The sequence below is a fragment of the Cydia pomonella genome, chromosome 6 (genome assembly GCF_033807575.1).
Source record: "Cydia pomonella isolate Wapato2018A chromosome 6, ilCydPomo1, whole genome shotgun sequence".
Classification (NCBI taxonomy): domain Eukaryota; kingdom Metazoa; phylum Arthropoda; class Insecta; order Lepidoptera; family Tortricidae; genus Cydia; species Cydia pomonella.
In genome coordinates this window covers 22045408-22052536 of record NC_084708.1, presented here as the reverse complement: position 1 = coordinate 22052536, position 7129 = coordinate 22045408, and the positions used below count along the sequence as shown (strand labels likewise).

At 35.0% G+C, this 7129-nt stretch overlaps 1 long non-coding RNA gene across 1 annotated transcript in view; it reads left to right on the top strand.

The window, feature by feature from the left end:
• Nucleotides 1–7129, top strand: part of LOC133519314 (uncharacterized) — a 277736-nt gene that overhangs the window by 25309 nt on the left and 245298 nt on the right. The window lies entirely within an intron of this gene.

Below are 7129 nucleotides of genomic sequence, written 5' to 3'. Positions count from 1 at the left end.
ATAAAATTATCGAACCCTTATCAAGGCAGGCAGAAGGCAGTACCCCAAAATTTTCTTGCAAAATAAGCTTAAATTTCGAATATATAATCAAAAAAAAGCACAATTTTTAACTAAATTGCGCATCAATCAGTTTTATATTGGTGTATTTTTGAGATAGATCCAAACGGTTTACTGGAAATTTCGACATTTTTGACCAAGGAGCCGATCACCCAAAAGGTGTTAATTTTAGCCTATTCTTGTGGGAAAGTGTCATATTTTGCTTCAAATACTGTACTTTTTAGGTGTCGTCATCAAATGGCTAAAATTATCGTACTTTTGCGTATGTACAATAATTCTCTCTGGAACGTACATCGTATCGGACCCCAAATTATCGTATGAATACAATAATTATCGTATGCCTGGCAACATTGGGTACGCTATTTACCACAGAGTAGAAACAAGCTGACATTTATGTTAACGCGTTTAAGTAGACATTTCGCTTAAAGGCAAGGAGAGCAAGATGTGTGTAAACTATGTGCAAACGTCCAAACTCGACTGTTGACAAGATGAACTTCAAATCAAGTCGTAACCATTTTGACATAGGGGCCAATTACATCCACATTTCCGGATATCGGACCCGAAGTCAGTCCCGATGTCGTCACAGAATAAATAATAGTACAGAAAAGAAACTTCCTACAAAGCCGAAGTTTGACAGCGATTCAGGGCCGAATTATGTTGTCCCTTTCTAAACTATGGAACTATCCCTTTCGGCTATTTAGGGCTATCAAAATTCATGTAATTATCTTATCTGTGGTTGAAGTGTGGAGAAAGCCCGAACGCTCTAGTTTCCTCCCCCTAATGTCGTGCCTAGGGGCCTACCGCGAAAATCGAAGTTCGTTAATTGCGGGCATTTTTCTCTGTCACTCTCATTACGTTTTAGCGAGTGTAAAAGAGGAAGATCCCACAATTTTCGAATTTCGGTTTTCGCGGTAGGCCCCCTGATAATCATTTTCCGTTTCATGGAATATCACCACATCGTTAACAATATTTGAAATTTAATTCATTTTTTATTGTTATTGTGCATGTTTAAGAAAATACCAATATTAGATGTCAACGGCGCAAAAGAGATCCAATAGATCCTACTTGAATAAATTGATTTTTATCTTTATCTTTGAAATGTAAAAAATGGTTCATATGGAAAAATGTCAAACATTTAACATTTTTGGCAATTAGGGACAAAGTATGTCAAATATTGTAAAAGATGTGCTGATATTTGGTTATTATTTGGTGAAACGGAAAAATACTCTTACTCGGGTTCAACATCGGGCCTGGGCGGCTACCGGGAAAATCGTAATTCGTCAATTGCGGGCATTTTTCTCTGTCACTCTAAATACGTCTTAGTGAGAGTAAAAGAGAAAGATCCCCGCAATTTGCGAATTTCGGTTTTCGCGGTAGGCCCCCTGTTTGCATGTGGATTTAACGGCCAATAGGGTTGTTTCCAATTTTTGAAACTTTTGTAATACGTTCTATATTAACCAAACGTTGCCCTACAATTCTACCTTTACCCTAAAAACGGCTTTAAATATGTTCAATTAACAAAATATATTTTGACATATCCTTTTCCGCCCAAACGCTCTTTGAAAATGTTGTGACGTCACAGTTTACGGTTTGACACATACCAATACACACGTAACACCAAGGCTCCCCGTTGTCTTTTCTCAGTACAAAATTTGATACTCAAGTCGTAGCCAGGTTTATTTATGTTTTCTGCAATAATTCAGTTAATTTATTATATCATAAGTAGTCATTATCCATTAGCATTTCCATGATGTTAATTTTTAGTAAAGATATCGAAGTTTCAATTAATTGCTCAACACCAAAATGGCTACGGCTTGAGTATTACATTTTGTACTGAGAACAGATAACGGGGGGCCTACCGCGAAAACCGAAAATCGCATATTGCTGGTTTTTTTTTCTTTTACTCTTACTAAGACGTATGTAAAGTGACAAAGAAAAATGCCCGCAATTGACGAACTTCGATTTTCGCGGTTATACCCCAGTGTCAAATCGAGAGTTGTGACGTCATCAAAATCTTTGATGTCGTTTCGACTTGGATCACGTGACGTGTGTTAAAATATATTTTAAATTCAATATTTACAAAAATATGCTCATTAGAGGTCCACTAAAGGTAGTTTAACATGTTCTTATAATCCATACTGGCTACAAACAGCTCAGGCTCAGTCAAGAACAGAATGGTTGTCTTTGGAGGAGGCCTTCACCTGTCAGGGGTTCTTGCAGGAAGAACATTAATATTAAGTATTAGTTAATTAAGTATAAACTGTTAAAATAAGGCAAGAAATAAAAGGCTTTTTTATTTATAATCCATAAGAATTTATTGGGATACAATTCTGCCCTAACATTTGTAGATGGAAACAACCCTATTACATCCGCCCTCACTATCGCCCGGCGGTGTCCAATTACATATTACATCCACATGCAAACGGGCCGATATTGGGTGGGGAGCACCCGCTTAACGTAAACCCTAATGTAAATCTACCACATAATTGGTTTATGCACCCGTTTTCTTCTTCTTCTTAGTCGTATACACTTGTCAGAGTAGTCGTGGTCATTGCGGTCGTTGTACGGCCTTTTTCGCTGTTTCCCGCCATGCTTCTCTATTTATTGCCTGCCGCGCGCACAGATTCAGAGGTGACCCGCTTAATGGTATATTAATATGCAACTTAATATAAAATAACGGTGCCAATTTTTAAAATTAGTTTATTAATATTTTAGGAGTTCAGACTTCTAAGTATTGATTTAAAGGTGGGTCCATACTTTTCGATTAATTAAATTAGACATTAATGCACTTTGAATCGTCGTTCCATAATGAAAAATCGAAAGAAAAAAAAGGAAACATCTTGTATGGGGGTCCAAATTTTTAAAGTGCTGTAGCGAAACCCTAAAATAAATTTAAAAATTATGAAAAAAAAAAAATACTTTTTTAGTAGTAGATTTCACATTAAGCGGGTGCCCCGTAGAAAAATGTAACTTCGACAAATAAGAACCACCTTAAGGTATTAAGTTTAGCAGAAGGAAAAATGAAATAGTACCCCTATTTACTTTTCTAAGAGGAGAGAGGCTGGGCAGATAAACGACTATACGTTACAAACGGCATGTTAGAATGGTAGGTATACTCTGACCACTTTAACTTTGCACTAACTTGGCAGTGAAATGCACATACAATGAGGCTTATCCCGCAAAAATTCAAAAGACGTGGAAAATATTTTCATCAGAAATTATCTCGAGGCCCGCATTCCGCGAACCGTCGTCTTTTCTCGCAAACGCAAACGGAATGAAAGACTGAGTGAATATAGGGCGTTTTATCAACGATGTTAAACGTATGGACGTGTTATGCCGTTTTATGGGCAAAAGTTGAATTTTAGGGCAACTTTTGGTTAATATAGAACGTATTACAAAGGTTTCAAAAAATTGGAAACAACCCTATTAAGAGGGAAGTATACCGCGTGATCGACCATTCAAAAAGAGAAAACGTTTTCCACTTCTAAATATTGTCCATTCTCCATGAGTTTTTACTAAGTATGTTATTGACACAATGAAAACCTAAGTTAAGGTTTTCCTTTTTTTTAATGTGCAAAACAAAAAATAAGTTTTTTTTTTCAAAAAAGCGAAACCTATATACCTAGAATATATTATGCTGAAGCTATCGACATCAAAATCAAAGTGGATTGTTAAGATTTAGTAAGTGAAAACCGTTTTCTCCCGAAATGGAATTTCATAGAAAAATTACCGTTACTTTGTTTGATTCAAAAAGCTATTCTTCCCTCTTAATTAGACGGTGTGATAATTTTAATACACTAAAACCTATTGCAACTTAAATGAAAAAAGCGGCCAAGTGCGAGTCGGACTCGCCCATGAAGGGTTCCGTACCATTTATGACGTATTAAAAAAAAAACTACTTACTAGATCTGGTTCAAACCAATTTTCGTTGGAAGTTTGCATGGTAATGTATATCATATATTTTTTTAGATTTTTCATTCTGTTATTTTAGAAGTTACAGGGGGGGGGGGGGACACACATTTTTTCACTTTGGAAGTGTCTCTCGCGCAAACTATTCAGTTTAGAAAAAAATGATATTAGAAACCTAAATATCATTTTTGAAGACCTATCCCTAGATACCCCACACGTATGGGTTTGATGAAAAAAAAATTTTTTTTAATTTTTATGACGTATTTAAAAAAAAACTACTTACTAGATCTCGTTCGAACCAATTTTCGGTGGAAGTTTGCATAGCAATGTATATCATATATTTTTTTTAGATTTTTCATTCTGTTATTTTTGAAGTTACGGGGGGGGGACACACTTTTTACCACTTTGGAAGTGTCTCTCGCGCAAACTATTCAGTTTAGAAAAAAATGATATTAGAAACCTCAATATCATTTTTAAAGACCTATCCATAGATACCCCACACGTATGGGTTTGATGAAAAAAGATTTTTTGAGTTTCAGTTCTAAGTATGGGGAACCCCCAAAATTTATTGTTTTTTTTTTCTATTTTTGTGTAAACATCATAATGCGGTTCATAGAATACATGTACTTACCAAGTTTGAACCGTATAGCTTTTATAGTTTCGGAAATGGCTGTGACAGAATCGGACAGACAGACGGACATGACGAATCTATAAGGGTTCCGTTTTTTGCCATTTGGCTACGGTACCCTAAAAATGTCTGCGTCCCTACAAATCTTGTTATAAGAAGTGCACATACTGGCCCGTATTTGAATCTAACAAAGTAACGGTAATTTTTCTATGAAATTCCATTTCGGGAGAAAACGGTTTTCACTCATTAAACCTAATAAACCACTTTGATTTTGATGTCGATAACTTCAGCATAATATATTCTAGGTTTGTAGGTTTCGCTTTAAAAAAAAACTTATTTTTTGTTTTGCAAATAAATAAAAAAAGGAAATCCTTAACTTAGGTTTTCATTGTGTCAATAACATACTTAGTAAAAACTCATGGAGAATGGACAATATTTAGAATTGGAAAACGTTTTCTCTTTTTGAATGGTCGATAACGCGGTATACTTCCCTCTTAATAGGGTTTTTTCCAATTTTTTGAAACCTTTGTAATATGTTCTCTATTAACCAAAAGTTGCCCTAAAATTCAACTTTTACCCTTAAAACGGCTTTAAATATGTTAAATTAACAAAATATATTCTGACAGATACTTTTGCGCCCAAAACGCTCTTTGAAAATCGTGTGACGTCACAGTTTACGGTTTGACACAACTATGTACATACAGAATACAATTTGATACTCAAGCCGTAGCCATTTAGGTGGTGGGCAAGCTGGCTACGGCTTGAGTGTAAAATTTTGTACTGAGAATAGACAACGGAGGGGCCTCGGTTGATCGCCTAAGAACTGTCAACAGTGTCAAAACGAGAGTTGTGACGTCATCAGAATCTTCAATGCGTTTCGACTTGGGTCACGTGACCTGTGTTAAAAGATATTTTAAATTCAATATTTACAAAAATGTGCTCATTAGAGGTCCAAGGTAGTTTACCATGTTTTCATAATCCATAAGAATTTATTGAGATACAATTCTGCCCTAAGATTTGTAGATGGAAACAACCCTATTGCACGATCTCGCAGTCCATAATCTTACTTTAATTATAAGTTAATTGTTACCATTTAAATATTATAATTTCTAATGAATGTTGTGCTTGGTAGTTATTAAAATGTAAATTCAGTATTATAAGTTTAGTATAATATTAAGATGTATCTAATTTACATTTTCTTACCTCGCCTAGAAATAAAGAAAAACAAATACGAGCTCATATATTTTGGCGGTCTCTACATATTATGTAGAGTTTTGCAAATGGTAGCGCACTTATGACTTTATCATGCTTATGTGCAGGTCGGTTGAGTAAAAGAAACCAATTAAGGTGCCTTTTGTTTCATACAGTGCTCTTCAGAAGATTCCTGGGAAGAAAAGTAATTCGCATTTATTTAAAAAGAATTTTATTTACCTATGAATGTATGGGTCAAATCTTGCAAGTTAAATTTGACCCACTTCCCGGTTTCCAATGAAGCTAAAAATTTGCATACATATGTAAACCAGGTAACAATGCAATATTATGGTACCATCGAGCTGATCTGATGATGGAGACATGAGGTGGACGTAGGAATTCTGTGATAAAACAACGCAACCTAATTGTGTTTGGGGTTTTTAGAATTGCCTGATGAGTATTAGTTGTCTGTAGAAAGAAAAGTACAGTCAGCGATAAAAGCTTGTACTAAAAATGTAATTTTTGCCAAAAACTTATTCTTTTTATAACTGGTTATGGATTAGATCTGGATTAGGCATGGATCTGATCTGTCAGTGTCAAACGTGACATTTCTTCGACCAAAAACTGACAGAGAATTTTGACATAACCTGTTATTAAAATCAGAATACTATTGTGTGGCTAAAAATTGTAGAAAAACGAAGGGTTGCAGGCCAAGTAGATATAGACGGCCGAGCGTAGCGAGGTCGAATAGGGATACGCGGATAATATTGTATAGTGATTTTCTCAAACTTACAATTAAATATAAAAAAAAATATATTAGTCCATTTGTTTTATTCGTCGGTTGTTTCCTTTCCTTTCCTTTTCCTTTTTCAATTCCTTTTCCAATTCCTTTGCACATCTTCTTCACTCATTCCATCGGATACGTAGTATCGAAGAGAATTTGGTAGTATTTCCGGACCTAATTTGAAATAAGTCCTGTCAACATTTCATTGCAAGTTTGGGAAAAAAATATTTAAAATACGGATGTAATTTAAATTCATTATACGTGATACAATCCTTTTACATAGTTTTATTTTGAAAAATATTCCAGGGTGCCAGTACTTATGAAGCGTTGTTTCATCCTCTACTTTTGGTGTTAACTGTACAACCTAACATATCTATTGTCTATATTATTGATTCTCGTTTTAATTAACTTCATCAAACTTTTTTTTAAGTTATTTACATGGAAATATAAAATATGCGTACCACAATACAAAAATTCGCCAAACTGCGTAGCAGTTTGTTGGCGATGAGCTCGCTCGTTATATACATCAAAAGCAGGTACATAACTAAAACGTGGCTGTC